The sequence below is a fragment of the Suricata suricatta genome, chromosome 6 (assembly GCF_006229205.1).
Source record: "Suricata suricatta isolate VVHF042 chromosome 6, meerkat_22Aug2017_6uvM2_HiC, whole genome shotgun sequence".
In the NCBI taxonomy this organism is placed as follows: Eukaryota; Metazoa; Chordata; class Mammalia; order Carnivora; family Herpestidae; genus Suricata; species Suricata suricatta.
Genome location: NC_043705.1, coordinates 126,771,008 through 126,787,270, shown reverse-complemented (window position 1 = coordinate 126,787,270; position 16,263 = coordinate 126,771,008).

Genomic DNA, 16,263 nt, shown 5'->3' with positions numbered 1-16,263 from the left:
TTTGAGAGAGAGAGAGAGAGCACGCGCGCTCAAGTGGAACAGTCGCAGAGAGAGAGGGAGACACAGAATCTGAAGCGGGCTCCAGGCTCTGAGCTGTCAGCATAGAGCCCAATGCAGGGCTCGAACTCACAAACTTTGAGATCGTGACCTGAGAGAAGTCATAGGTTTAACTGACTGAGCCACCCAGGCTCCCCAAGATTGTTTTCTAATATGCATTTGTACTTTGCTCTTCACGTTACAGTATCACTTTTGCTTATCTGGTGCTTTTGATAAATATCAGAAGTGCCCCATCCTAAATATAATGAAATTGGGAGGCTCTATTTATTTTAAAGCTTTAAAAAACACGTAAACCTTTTAGGAAGGGTCAAAAACTACCCTGTAAAACTAATGAGAAATTTATATATGTAAGTACAACTATTCCCCCAAATGCACATATATATATATATGTATGTATGTATGGCTAGTCACAGACTTAAATACAGGTTTACCATGGAGTCCAGGTTAGAGTGAATCACAGATATGTACTCTATTACAATTTCAGCATTTACTCTATCCATTTTGTTTTTAGATCCTCTGTGTATGCCATATTAGAAATAAGTAACAGGTAATCTTTTTTTAAATATTTTTAATAAAATGTTCTCACTGTTTATTGCCAATATGCCATGGCACACATTTTATGTTATAGTCTAAATGCAGGGACCATTGATTAGGTACATTAATAAGTCATTAAAAAATAACAATGCCGAAAAAGATCATAAGACTAATATAATTTTGGATACAGGCCTCAGAACTGTGTCGCCAGTGGTGTTCTCTTCAACATTTTAATCAGTAAGTTGGATGAGCACACAGAGAAGAATCTCATATGTTCATTAAATTTGTGGGTCACTGGAAGCTTGAAGGGTTAGTGGATGTACTGCAGAACAATTACGATCCAGAAGTGATCTTTATAATCTGTAATGATGGGCTGAATTGAACAAATGAAATATAGTAGAGATGTGCACATAGAAGATACCATACTTAGATCCAAATTGCAAATGATGTAAGAACTGAGTTAACATCCGCATGTGACAAAAATGTTTCAGTGATTCACTGCACAATAAATCCCATGTGAGCTAGCCTGTGATGTGGCTTTCAAGAAAACTAATCATTCAAGCTCAGACTGAAAACAGAACTCGATTGAGTGTTATTTCTGTTTGGATATTTCTGCTCATATAATATCTAAAATGTTACTCTTAATTTTGACTACTGCCTTTTAAAAATGATAATGGGGGAACATTAGGCTATTCTATTTAGGACAGTCCTAATAAATAATTTAAAAATGAATATTACAAAGGATATGTAAAGAATTATATGAATATTACCTTTGAAGAAAAACAATTTCCTTCAGGAGGAAGAATGGGGAGAAAAGAAGCATGAATTCGGTGGGCAGCATGAGATAGGGAGATAATATACTCCAAGTATATTTTAAAACATCATTTGGAAAAGATAATGCATTTGATATGCATAGTTTGAAGGGTTTAAATAAGGACCAGTGAATGAAAATGACAGAGGAAATAACTTAGTGTATATTTGTTTGCTTAACACCTGTCATGTCTTGAGTATCAGAGTTACCTTTCTAGGGACCAAAATTACACACGCAGACATACCCTTGACCAAGAGAAACCACACAAATTGAATTACTCCCTCAATTATAAAATATTATTTAAAGAATAGCACTTAAAGATCTTCCTCAATTTTGACATTTTATGACTCTTTTACCTATAATTTAAGTTTCTTAACAATTATAACTATGTATATGATTATGTTCATCTCTTAAAATACAGTAATCTCCCTCATCCTCCCAAGACATGTCCTAAGACCCTGCCTAATTGCATGAAATCATAGACTGCACCAAACCTTAAATATACTGTGTTTTCCCTCTATTTATATGTACCTGTAATAAAGTTTAATTTATAAATGAGACACAGTGAGAGATTAACAACAATAACTAAGAAATAAGATAATTATAATAACATACCATAATAACAAGTTATGTGAATATGATCTCTCTGAAAATATCTTTTGTAGTGTATTCACTCTTCTTTTTGTGTTGATGTGAGGTGCTAGAATGCTTGTAATGAGAGGAAATGGGGTGAATGACATAAGCATTGTGATGTATCATTAGGCTACTACTACTTACTAATCTTCTGAGGTCAGAGGAAGAATCATCTGCTTCCAAATAGTTGAAGAAAGTAACTAAAATTGCAGAAAGGGAAGCTAAGAATGAGGGGACTACTGTACCAAAGGAATATTCCTTGGTGAATATAGATCTGTTTGTAATTCTTTGCATTGAAACCTAACAAACTTAATTTCTTAATCGACCTTCAGTGCAACTGAAAACACCATCTAGTTGGGATACTAGGTATATTTCTTTGAGAACGTAGGCCTGTCAGATTCTTAAGAAGAGGTTCTAATCAGTGTTCAGACTTCAATGAGAAAGATTTGAACATGAAATTTGAGTCAGCCAAAATGTGAGCACATAAAACCTACTCCGGAGAATGAGAACAATCTTACCTTTTTAAGTATTTTGGAGAAGTCATTCCCTCCCAGAGACCAGTTTTCACATATACTTCTGCAGCTGACCTTTTAGAGAAAAAATATCCCACCAGACAGATGAGCAGACAGAAAGAAGTGGATATCACTGGTAGCAAGAAGAGACAAAGTCTTGAATACTGTGCTCTGTCTGCCAAGACAAACAGCCAGAGTTTTTAAGAACTGGGATGGGATGGGAACGGAGACCATAGGCCGTTGTGTTTCTGATTAATCTTACTTAACGGAAAATAAACTTTTTGTCTCCAGTTTACAATTTAGAGCAATTAGAGCAGTATGCTGCGTCCTGCCCACACAGAATGTAGGCTTCCACTCCTCTGTGGAGATTAAAAGCCAGAGACTGTATCTTCTTTAAAGGGGACATTAAGAAGGGTAGTTCCCAGGTCCTTGAGGGGGTGGTAAAAGGGCAAGTGTTTTTTTAAGAAATTTACATCATAAAGAGACAGAGAAAGCATTACAAGTTTTCTAAATAACTTCTTTTTTTTTAATTTTTTAATGTTTATTTATTTTTGAGACAGAGAGAGACAGAGTGCAAACAAGGGAGGGGCAGAGAGAGAGGGAGACCCAGAATCGGAAGCAGGCTCCAGGCTCGGAGCTGTCGGCACAGAGCCCAACACCGGGCTCAAACCACAGGATCATGACCTAAGCCGACATTGGCCACATGACCGACTGAACGACCCAGGCGTCCCTCTAAGTAACTGTTCTAAGAACAGTGTGGTCAAGGGCTGAGTCACAAGAAGCCCAAGTTAATCTTAGTCAAGATGAGGGACAACTTAAAGCCCCCTTGGTCACCTAACATGGCCCGGAAGTCCTCCCAAGAGGCTTCATTTTCTTTAATAAGAGAATTGGTCCAGATTCCTAATGATCCTTACAAACAGAAAATCAGCACTTCTTTCTAAATTCCACTGAGACAAAGACTATGCTAGTAAAAATGTTATATTTTAGAAAAAGTTTACTGTATTTCTATTTTGTAGAGTGTTACTCGAATAACTCTATGTGTTAAGGTTATATACATTTAAGTGTTTACATTCATATATGAAGCAACATTTTTAAAAGGAACTTCCCTATTTCACCCAGACTATGTTTTTTAGTCATGCTTTAATGAGGCTTTAAACAAGGCTAAGAGCAAATTATAGGTATTTTAGAGTATAAGGTGTGATTTTCAGTTACTTTTTTATAAAAATAATTTTACTCTAATTGTAGTGCTTTGACATAATTAAAAATAGTTACATACTGTATGTGATCTTCTATGACTTTTTGTGAAGTTTCTTAAGGTTTTATGCTGAACACAATTCAAAGGTATTGAATTTGTTACTGATGATCCGGTATAACTAATTTTTAAATCAAAATATTTGTAACAGCCCCTTCTCCTAAAGAGGAAATTTTATTTCTAGTGAGGAGAAAAGTTCTTATTAAAATAAAATTATGTTTAAACTTCTTGCTAAATTTTTCAAAAGGAAAATGTATAAATAATAATTACAAAAATTGACATCTACTGAGGTCTGGCCCATGCAGGTCTAAGCGCTTTACTTTTGTAAACATACTGATCTCTCAGATGAAGTCTTGGAAATAGGCACAATGGCAGGGCAATGGGCAGATGTGTGTGCTCAAGCGTCAGAAGAATTCAATTGCAACACTGCCCAACATCATTCTTGCTGTGTGAACTCAGGTGAACTCATTAGTAACTGATAACTATCAGATATGAGCCATAATCAATCAACATTATGGACTACAGTCCCCCATGTGTTCCACAAATTGACTCGTAACTGTTTCTGTGCCTGTTCAGCACTTGACATGTGGTAAGCTCTTAATAGATGTGATAGATGATGAAATTGAGGTATTGGGAAATTAATTAGCTCTCCCACGTCACACAGCTATTAAGTAGCATAAAGCTTAGCTCAGAATCCGGTTCATCTGTATAGAATGCCTGATGTCTTCTTAATTATTACATCATTTAGAAGCCCTGTAGAAAGCAGATGCTGTGGTCTAGGTAATTTGAAGAGAGTTTTGCTAAAAGAGAATTCACATAGATATAGTCCTAGTTTATGGAAAACAACAATGAATGTTGTAACAGCATATTTAGTTCATTATCATTCCTCCATGATTCATATTTACATATATAATTAGATCATATATGATGCTAATAGTGCAGTTTCATTCTTAGTGTAATACCATTTCCTAGTGTATATCAGAATCCAATGTCATTCTTAGTTCATTGTAAGTGCATTTGGTTGTACAAGAGCAAAGAATAGTAACAGAGAGCTACTTCTACCTATAGGCAAGCAAAGAAATAAGAGAGACACACTATAAAACTGTCAGTGATGAGAACTGTGTGGTGCTGTGGACATCGGTGGAAGGAAGTAACCAAAACATAATGATCTGATTGATAGCAAGAATAAGGTGTTAAATAACCAAACTGGATCTTAAGTGTTCCTACCACAAAAGAAGATGTTATGTGAAGTGATGAAAGTGTTAGCTAACTCTATGGTGATAATCATATTACAATTTAAAAACACAGCAAATAAACACCTTAAACTTACACGATGTTATATATCAAGTAAAAAAGAGAGAGAAAAACAAATTTCCTGCAGTGACTCACTGAAATCCTATCAAGTGCTGCAGAGTGAAGGGATAATACATACAGTAATTTAATAAACCTCTCCTCAATAAGTGGAACTTAATTTCCCTCCCCTTACCTGTAGCCTCCCTGACTGTAACTTAAAGAATGGAGGGATGCCTGGGTGGCTCAGTCAGTTGAATGTACGACTTGGACTTAGGTCACGATCTGCGTTGTGGATTTGAGCCCCGCATTGGTCTCTGTGCTGACGGACAGCTCAGAGCTTGGAGCCTGCTTCAGATTCTGTATCTCCTTCTCTCTTTGCTCCTCCCCCACTTGCACTTGGTCTCTCTCTCTCTCTCAAAAACCAATAAATATTAAAAAAAATAAAAAATGGAATATGGCAAAAGTAATACAATGTCATTTCCAATATTAGGTTATATGAAAAGCATGGCTTCTCTCTTGGGTATATGTGTCCCCTTTCATTCTCTCTCTGTCTCTGTCTTCCTCTCCCTCCCTCTCATCATTACTGTGGGAAAAAAACCAGCGAAGATACCATTTGCTCACTTGAATGAAATTTTTTCCTAGATTTCCTTTCAAATATGCTTTCTCCATACTTTGTATCACATTTGTAATCTAGGATGCATTTTACAAGCTTTTGTTATTAGTAGTAGGAAATTTATCCTATTCATTGCTTTATCCCCAGAGTTTAGAACAATCTCACAGTGAGTATAAACACAATAATTTGTTGAAATGTTTGATCAGTGATGAACACGGATTTACCAATGGTAATTTTTCACATGGATAGACTCTATCTTATATGGGAGTATGCTGAAATAATTGAGTGAAGAAAACTATACAGGAAAACATGTAACTATCCATTATATGTCAATGGCTTATATGCCAAATGGGATGTTTATCTTATATACTTAGAATTCTGGATAAGCAAGCAATTAAATTTAATATTTAACTGCAGTATTTAATAAACAGCTATATAACATGTGAAATTACCAGGTTATTTATTTATGCTGTAATATTTCAGTTCCAAATTGTATAAAATAGGAAGTTCTCTGGACCCTTTAAAGAAATACATTTATACCCAATAAGTGTAGACTTTGGAACAGATGATGAAATACTCAGCTGAAACAATTTTGTCTTAATAAATTCAGGGATGTCTGAATCTTTCTGAATTGTTTGTTTTTATTTCTGCTAGCAGGTGCTAATCTTGTTTGAACAGGTGGAAGAATGAAAGGCAAAGTGAATATGGCTTACGGAAAATATTTTGAACACATTATCTAAAATTTACCAGGATTGTTAGTGCTAATTTATAGCATCCATATGTAAAGATTATCTGTCCTCACTTACCTTTATGATAAAATAAACTTCCTTTTTTTGTAATTTGTTAAGGTGTGAAAAAGAATGGTGATTTTGTTTCTTCTTTAGTTTCCTTTCTATATTGGAAAAACAGCCATCTAGTGAATAGTTTCATATATTTAAAAAAATCAAATCTATCACTAAGCATTAGAAGTAAGGCATACAAGACTATGTATGTATGTATGTATGTATCTATCTATCTTTTTTGAGCTTTTATTTAAATTTAGTTAATATACAGGGTAATAGTAGAATTTAATGATTCAGTACTAACATACACCACCCAGTGCTTATAGCAACAAACACCCTCCCTAACCCCCATCACTCATTTAACCCATCCCCCACCCCCCTCCCTCCATCAACCCTGTTTGTCCTCTATTGTTAAGCGTCTGTTTTCTATAGTTACGTAGAAGATTGAGTTTCACTCTATTTTTATTATTCCGAAAAATACTACAGTGGTGCCTCTATTGAAGAATAACTCAGCCAAAATTGATAGATGAGAGATAGATAGATAGATAGATAGATAGATAGAGGATATAAATAGTCAAATAAATAAACTAGGTTTTCTTGAAAATGTTACTGAATACTAGCATAAAAACAGAAATGTGTGTGTTTCTATGTCTGTGTATATCTATCCCTCAGCAGCGATGTGTGGATCAATTTTTAAATCAAGAAATGCCTACTTGAAGGTATGATACAAATTAGGTGAGAATAAAAAAATTGCATAGGAGTTCTCTATACTTCAAGAAGACTAATAGACTTGTTTTAAAATTTAAGATTTCCAGCTTTAAGTCCGATACATCACTAACACTGTTCACTTTCTCTAATGTGCTTCCTGTGGGGGGAAAATGGAGTAAATTGATTATTGGTGGCATGCTAATATTTACAGTGTTTCAGTGGATCCATTGGATGACTGCCTCAGGACAACTGTTTTGTTTCCTGGTATTGTCACATGGGGTGGCCGTGAGCCCACGCACCCCCCAGAGGTCCAAATATAGTGCCTGTAACTGACCAAAGGCCCGGGATGCCGCACTTGGAAATCCGTCACTGTGTTTATGTGAAAACCAAGATGAGTACAGCAGGAACAATGGGTCAGAGATGAGTTTATTACTGGGAGTCACAGACGTTCGTTTGAGAAATCCCCAGTCGCCTTGCTTAAACTTAGGCAGTACCGACATTTTTACCCAAACTTCCTTCCTTCTCTATTTCACTGGGTCAGACTTTAGATATTATGAGCGGACGACTGCTGAGCCTCTTCCTGCTACCTCTCCATTGGCTCTCACGGGTGTTCCTTCTAATAAGACTCTTGCAAGTTTTAAAGAGCCTTCTTTGACATCTGCTTCTTAGAGAATCTTCACTGACTCTCTCCATGACAGTGCTTTTCCTAATTAGGAAGGGGAGGGTTCAGTTAGCTGTCACCAGGGCAGAACATTACCTCAATGTTTGGTATTTCCAAAGGTTGAGGAAAGCATGTCAGCCTGAGGTTTGCTGCTTTTGTTTGTTTGTTTTTTCCCTGTCTTTTCAACTTGCTTTATACCACAGGAATGTTAACATACTTGATGCATTATTATTTTTCTACTAAATGAGAGAAACTAAAGCTCAGGAACTCCAAATAAGACTGAAAAGGAGTGCCTAGGTGGCTCAGTCAGCTAAGCATCCACCAACAGCTCAGGTCATGATCTCATGGTTCGTGGGTTTTCATGGGTTCAAGCCCCGTGTCAGGCTCTGTGCTCACAGCTCAGAGCCTGGAGACTGTTTCAGATTCTGTGTTTCCCTCTTTCTCCTTCCCTTCCCTACCCTGCTCACCTTCTGTCTCTGTTTCTGTCTCTTTCTCAAAAATAAATGAACATTTAAAAAAATTCTTAAAAGACAAAAAAAATCTTTGGGAATGTCATTGGGGCAATCATTTCCTGTATGAAAGAGAAGCTCATAGCAAAGGTTGCTGGGAGAACAGGAATCAGTTAAGATCCTGTAATCATTGTTAAAACCTTAATCTATATTAATTTCTTATTGCTGCTGTAAAAAAGTAACACAGACTTAGTGGTTTGAAACCACATAAGTTTGTTATCTCACAGTTCTGGAGATCAGAGCACATCAACCTCATTGGGCTAAACGCAAAGTGTATTCAGGGCTTGGTCTGTCCGCAATATTTTAGAATAGAATCCTTTTTTTTTTCCAGCTTCTAGAGATCATCTGCATTCTTAGACTGAAGACTCCGTTCTCCCATCACTGCAATCTCTGCTTCTCTTCTTGAGAACATTTCTTATTTCTAACTCTGATTCTCCTTCCTTTGTGATTACATTGGGTCCATTCAGAAAATCCAGGATAATCTTCCCATTTTAAGATCTTTATTTAGGGGCGCCTGGATGGCTCAGTCAGTTAAATGTCCGGCTTCGGCTCAGGTCATGATCTCAGGGTTTGTGGGTTCAAGCCCCACATCAGGCTTTGTGTCAAAAGCTAGCTTAGAGCCTGGAGCCTGTCTTCAGATTCTGTGTCTCCCTCTCTGACCCTCCCCTGCTCATGCTGTCTCTCTTTCTCTAAAATAAATAAAAACAGTAAAAAAAAAAAACCCTTAAGATCTTTATTTAAAAAATTATGTTTATTTGTTAATTTTTGAGACAGAGAGGAAGAGAGAAAGAGAGAGAGAGAGAGAGAGAAATCAAGCCAGAGAGTGAAAGAAAGAGAGGGAGAGAGATACTCCCAAGCAGGCTATGCCCTACCAGTACAGAGCCTGAAGTAAGGCTTGAACTCATTCACGGACAGTGAGATCATGACCTGAGCTGAAAGTAAGAGTCATATGTTAACCGAATGAGCTATCCAGATGCCCATGATTGTTTTATATTTTATTTTGTTTTATTTATTTTTTAATGTTTTATTTATTTTTGATACAGAGAGAGACAGAGCATGAGAAGGGGAAGGGCAGAGAGAGGAGGCACAGAACCGGAAGCAGGCTCCAGGCTCTGAGCTAGCTGTCAGCACAGAGCCTGACACGGGACTCGAACCCAGGAATGTGAGATCTGACCTGAGCCGAAGTCAGAGGCTTAACCCACTGAGCCACCCAGGCGCCCCTATATTTTATTATTTTATTTAAGTTTATTTACTTGTTTTGATTGAGATCAAGAGAGGTAAAGAAAGAGAATCCCAAGCAGGTTCCTCACTGTCAGCATGGATCTTCATATAGGACTCGAGCCCACAAAACATGAGATTATGACCTGAGCCAAAATCAAGAGTTGGACCTTCAACTGACTGAGTCACACATGTACCTCAATCCTTGTTTCAATAATATAGACAAAGTTTCTTTTGCCATGAAAGAAACGTATTCAGAGATGCTGGGCATTAGAACGTGGGTATCGTAGGAGGAGGAGTTATTCAGCCTATCACATGTTCCCCTTCCGTTCCTCCTGAAACCCAGATGGAAATGGTTACTTGAAATGGTTACTCTTGAAAATGTGAAGTTTTCTTTCATTTAAAATTATATGTAAATAATACATCAATATATTCAATTATATGTAGACTTATGTATATATAGAAACTAAAGCTTAGGACCTCCAACTAAGACTGAAAAGGGGCACCTGGTTGACTTTGGTTCAGATCATAATCTCACGGTTCATGGGTTTGAGCTCCATGTTGGGCTCTGTGCTGACACATGCTTATAATACTGTCTCATTAAATATTAAACTTGCCTGAACTGAAACAGTAAACTATTTTTTATATCTTGACCATTTCTTTCAACTTTGTGTGTAGGGATTTGAAATGCAATAAAATAGAAGAGACAAAAAGAAGGTATTTATTAATTCATTTGTTAAATGTGTATTTATGCTAATTTTATTAGGGACATTATTCTTAATCACATGGGGCAGATTAAATAGATCTTGGCCTTAAGTAGATTGTAATTTTGTAAGGAAATAGAAATTATTAAAAGTGATTATTACGGGGCATGATGTAGGAGGGAATAGAATATTTATAAACTATAACAGTAGATAAATAGATAAGAATGAACCCTCTATGGGGAAAAAATACTTCTAAAAAGTTGACACCTTCTCAAAGGTTCAAAAATGAAAATGAGTTTTCCAGGAAGAAGGAGGGAAAAATTGAGGTGGGCATTTAATGAGAATAAGCATTATAAGCAAAAGATGAATGTGAAAAAGTATGAACTTTTGAAATCAAATGGTATACCCAGGAAAGCCCAAGGGCTCTGTGATACTGGTCAAAATGTATAAGAAAGTCCTTGGAAATAAGTGAGGATATGAGCAAGCATGAAATTGGATAAAGAATCATATACAGAGTACCAAACAGCATAGACATTAATTAGTATATAATGTCGAGGAACTAAAAGCCAGGAGAAAATAAAAGCAAAATGTTTTAGCATTCAGACTGGGAAAAGATTTAAAAGGGTCAGACTAAAGTAGTGAAACATCAGTGAGAATGGCATATTGAGTGGTAGTGAAAATGAAAGTTAGACATAACGCAAATTAAGTATTAGGATGTAGAAGGGGAGGACTCTGATTTAGGACATTGTATAAGATGGGTCCTTAATATTGACAGGCTATTAGGAAGCAAAATTTCATAACAGTTACAGGAAGATGGACCCTGGACCTTCTGGGTTTGAGGCAGTAGTACTAACCTGAGTAGAGCCACCAGGAAGCACTTGGGTGTAGCAAACTAAAACATTTCTCTAGATACACGTTATAGAATTGGGGACTTTCACAGTAGAAACTGCATTGAAAATTGTCAGAATCTTCTTGGGAGTAGTACCACTTTTGATAGGGAAGTAAAAAGATTAGAATAGAAAACCTGTAGAAAATGTCCCTAGGACTCACGGAAACAAATTCTTAATATTATCGATTACATTGATTACTGGGGGGGTAAAACTAAATGAAAGCTTGTTAAAAAGTAAATAGCAGATGAGGAATTGGAGAACTGTGGAGTATAGTAATTTGTCTAGCAATGAAAATCCTAGGGAAAAACAAGTGCTTTTAGATGAGTATGTTTATACTAAGGAGGGAGTTTTTGTGGGATAGAATGCAAATTGAGCATTTTCATGAACTTGAGGGAAAAGGGGTAGAATAAGGGATGTGAACATATGTGAAACAAGAAGAGTGACAGATAAAGCAAGCACTTGGGGAAAATATATTGGAACATGTCTTCCACTGATATAAGTGCTAAGACAAAGTGGTAGAGAAAGAGGTAAAATCAAGTAGGATGGCGAGTGTGCTGGTGGTTGGAGGGTTTTGGTAGGGATTTGATAAATATATGTTGGTCTTTGAGAGTGCTAAGCTATTTGAGGAATCTAGGAATTACGTAGGATCTCATTTGAAGTGAATGGAATCAGGAGCTAAATACAGTGAAAGGAAAATGGAAGACATTTTGTGATACTTACTAAGACAGGAAACTATATATCTATTATGTTATCAATTACAATAGCTAACATTGATAAGGAGTTCGCCAAGTGTGAGGCATTCTTTTAAGATCTTGACATAGTAACTAATATGATTCTGACAATAACCCTATTTGTTGAGTCTATAGATTTATTAGCTTTGAGAGCCTGAAACTTTTAGGAGTTTTATATTTTGGATTAGAATAATGGTCATCAATACTTCTGGTTAATTTAGTTCTCTCTCATATTTTAGAATATCTATAGCAGTGAAACCAGACTTTCAAGAATAGAGAAATAAAAAGAGATTATGTTTTCAGAAATTACTCTTAGATGGATCACTCTGTTTTGTTTTTGATCCTTGTAAACTGACTATAAGACAAACTTCACTAAAGAAACTCTTTATCTTGAATACTTTCTTTCAATAGTTCATTAGTACCTTGTCTGGTTTCTTCTGAATGTTAGGCTACATTGCACCATTTACTTGTCTTTAAGCTGGCATCTTGGAAGTAATTAGTTTTTCATGTAGTACCTTAGTAAAATAATGTAAACAAGTGTTTCCTGATACTCCCCTTGGCCCATGGAATATGAACGCCTCCTCCAAATCCAATATTAATATCTATTCCAGTGTTCACTCTTCACATCATGAAATTCCAGCATGGTCAACCCACAACACTGTGTGTAATTGGCTGCCCCCTTTGAGTACAGCACTATATCATCATTTACCTTCAGGAGTTTTGCTGGAAAACTAGCAACACTGTGATGACAAAAGCTGTTGAGTCTCAAGAGGTGATTTCAATTCTGTGTACTCAGGAATTTCTGCCCCTGTGGTCATGAGCCCAGTGAATATTAGTTATGAATGGTATTCATAAAACATGCTCTTCTGTCCACTTTTTAAAAATAATTATTTATTTTGAGAAACAGAGAGATAGCATGAGCAGGAGAGAGGCAGGTGGGGGCAGGGTGGAGAGAATCTCAAGCAGGCTTTGTGCTATTGCACAGAGTTCAAACGAGGTTCAGTCTCATGAGCCATGAGATCGTAAGCTGAACTGAAATCAAGAGTTGGATACTTACTCAATTGAGCCACTCAAGTAATTCTATTCTTTCCACTTTTAAGAGCTTCTTTTCCAGAGGGAATTTTCTGGTGATTTTCATGTGTGATGTAAAGATTCAGATCCTGAAAGTCTTTTGAGTATCATCCACTACCATTAGCTCACAATCCTGATTCCTGCAAGATCCCAAATACTCATTTCACCTAACAACCACTTCTCATGAATCAATGTAAACCTTATGTGTAAAGAAAGAGTAACCAAGAACAGAACGTTATAGCAATTTTCTCAAACGATATTCAAAACCCATAATAGAACAGGCTACCAAATGGTTGTTAGAAACAACATGAATCAATTTATCAATCTTTAATTTAGAGCCAGAAGTAGAGCGGATTCTTTAGCCCTCTGGCCCTCTGTATATGTAGGTATGTGACACATACAATGATAAAACAATCTAACCTTTTTCTTTCGAGATAGCTTATTTTTTAAAAAATTTTTACTGTATTTTAACAAGTCCTAACTGATTCCTCAGTAACAACTGTAGCAACATACCTTTGTGTTATGTTTGTGTCAGGTAATTTGGTAAATTGCTGTCATTGTAGATGGATCATCATGCTAATGTTTTCAAAGTAAAATGCCAGGAGGAGCTCTCTTATTATTTTATTTTGTACATTATATGTTCATAACATCTTGCTTAATCAAATACCTACAGACACCACATCCACATATTCTTCCGAGGATTTTAACCCCATGCTTAAATATCTCTTATAATTCTTCTCTGTTCACTTCTTCTTCTTATCTGATATTTAATATTGCTCTTACATTTATTATTCTTATTGAGGCAGATAGATACATTTATGTATTATCAGATTCCTGGGGGAGTTGATTGATAATAGGTACAATGGACATCAATTCACTTATCTATCAGATATGCCTATAAAATTGTTATAATCCCATTTTTTATCCTATACCCCAAACTAGGACAAAAGAATGAATTCATTTAAGGAGATAATCAAAATGTTTTCCTTGTGAAGAGGAAAAAACTTCAAAATTAACTCATTAAAAAACAATGAAAAGAATTGAAAATACACCACTCCTTTCATTAAGAATAACATCTGCATTTACATTATACATAATTTAGAACAAAATTTATTTCTAGATTGTTTTGATGAAAACAGAGCAATGTCCCAACAAGAAGTCGGAGATCTACTAAGAAACTCTTAAAAACATTTCTGTATGCCTTCCCAACCCCAGGACTCTGGTCATGAAGGAAATTGATCAGGAAAAAAAGAAATAAGAATGTGTAGGAAAATTTACCTAACAACTCAACATACTTGGTTTCACTGTAATATAATTTTAGACTACTAAGACATAATATCAAATGGAAAGCTTATCACTGAAGATCTCAAATAAACATTTTCTAAAGGAGAAGAAAATCCTCTTTTCATTTTACCACTGACCAAATATGTGAAACTGAATAAACATTTTCACCTGGCCTGTCTCATGGATTTTATTTTAATAGCCTAAAGCATCAAGTAAACTTGTTATCTGATTCTCAAGCTGTTTTCTGACTACTTAGAGTGGTGACTTGAAGGTGTTGTAAGGACCCCTGTGAGGGGTATTGGGAAACTAAGGGAGTAGAGACATATTGTAGCCTCTGCCTTCTGCTTTTTCATATATAACAGCACTTTTTATTTTTTGATTTTTTAAGTTTATTTATTTTCAGAGGGACAGAGACAGTGTGAGGGAGGGACATAGAGAGAATCCCAACCAGGCTCTGCAGTGCCAGCTCAGAACAAGACATGGGACCTGATTCACAAAACCATAAGTAAGATCATGACCTGAGTCAAATCCTAGAGTCAGACCCTTAACCAACTGAATCACCAGGGTTCTCCCATATATAACAACACTTTTAAAATTTCTAATTGTTTTTTTTTTTTAATATATTAGGTTTTTGTGTTAAGTACCACTTGCAAAAAGTTTCTTTCAGTGTAAAAACAAATGGTTCAGAAAAGAATTGGGTCATCATTCTCCAAAATTCAGTGGTATTCTCATTAAAAAATTCATGTTTATTTTTTATGTATTTAATATGTTATATAAAAATGCATTTCAAGAAACTGATAGTGGAACTCAGTGATATTTGACAATGAACAATATGATGTTTTCTCAATTATACATATTTGCTTTGGTCACATTTAACTATCCATTGTAGGGAAAAATATCTTGTTTTCACATCACTAAAACACTAAAATGATGTGGAACAAATATATTTTCTTCAATTAGAAAAGTATCCCTATATAATGTAAGGTGTGCAATTTCAGTAAAATTATTTAATAAAATTATTTCCCAGTACAGATATGACCTTCATCAATGGAATGTGTTACATGAAAGCTCAAATTCATACACATTCAATTTATCCTCTAATAATTTACATTATCAAAATGATTTAACCTAGAAAATGGTTTACATCTCATGTAAAAAATGTACTTCATATGTAGGAGTTAATGTCAATTAATTTGTATTCATATAATTTTATGTAGATAGATAGATAGAAAATTAAAAATGCATTTCTGACAAGGTAAAAATTGACACCCTTTATTTTTTTATTTTTTTATTCTTTTTACAATAAAATATCTCTTTATCAAGTAAGAATTACTGATTTAAGACGGAGCACATTCTCTTATACTGTAAACCTGTTACTCTTCTTTTTTTATCTCCAAAATCTTATTTTTTTAATATAACACAATTTATTTTTTAACATATACAATTATTTTCCATCATTTACAATATAGTAGTTACAATGACACTCCAAACAGAAAAGCAAAGTAAAAAATCAGAAGCCCAACTTCTACTTCATGTAATTAGATTTATACAGAAATTAGAAGGTTAAGTAACAACTAGTTAATCACCTAATTTCACAGCTATCTGAAGTGGCAGATATATATCTATCTGAAGTGGTTGCCTTTATATAGCAGCTTATCTATGATACATTCAAGAGAAATGATACAATTTATTACTTGCCCATAAGCTAAAACACAGCCTGCTTAATATCTTTCCTTAAATTCCACCTCTATACTACAATATACTTGAGGTCCATGCAAAAAAGTAGCTTCCTTTTATGTAGGAAATGGATGATTAAGTCTTTGGTGTTGTAAAAGCAACTTCATTTAAACATAACCACCCCCACCACCAAAAAAGAAGAGGAAAAAAAAATGTAAAGAAAATAATAAGGGAAAAACCCAAGACACACTTCCTAGGGGGAAAAAAACAGCATGTAATTTCTGTCCCTGACAATGCATTAAATAAGCAAACACCACCAACAA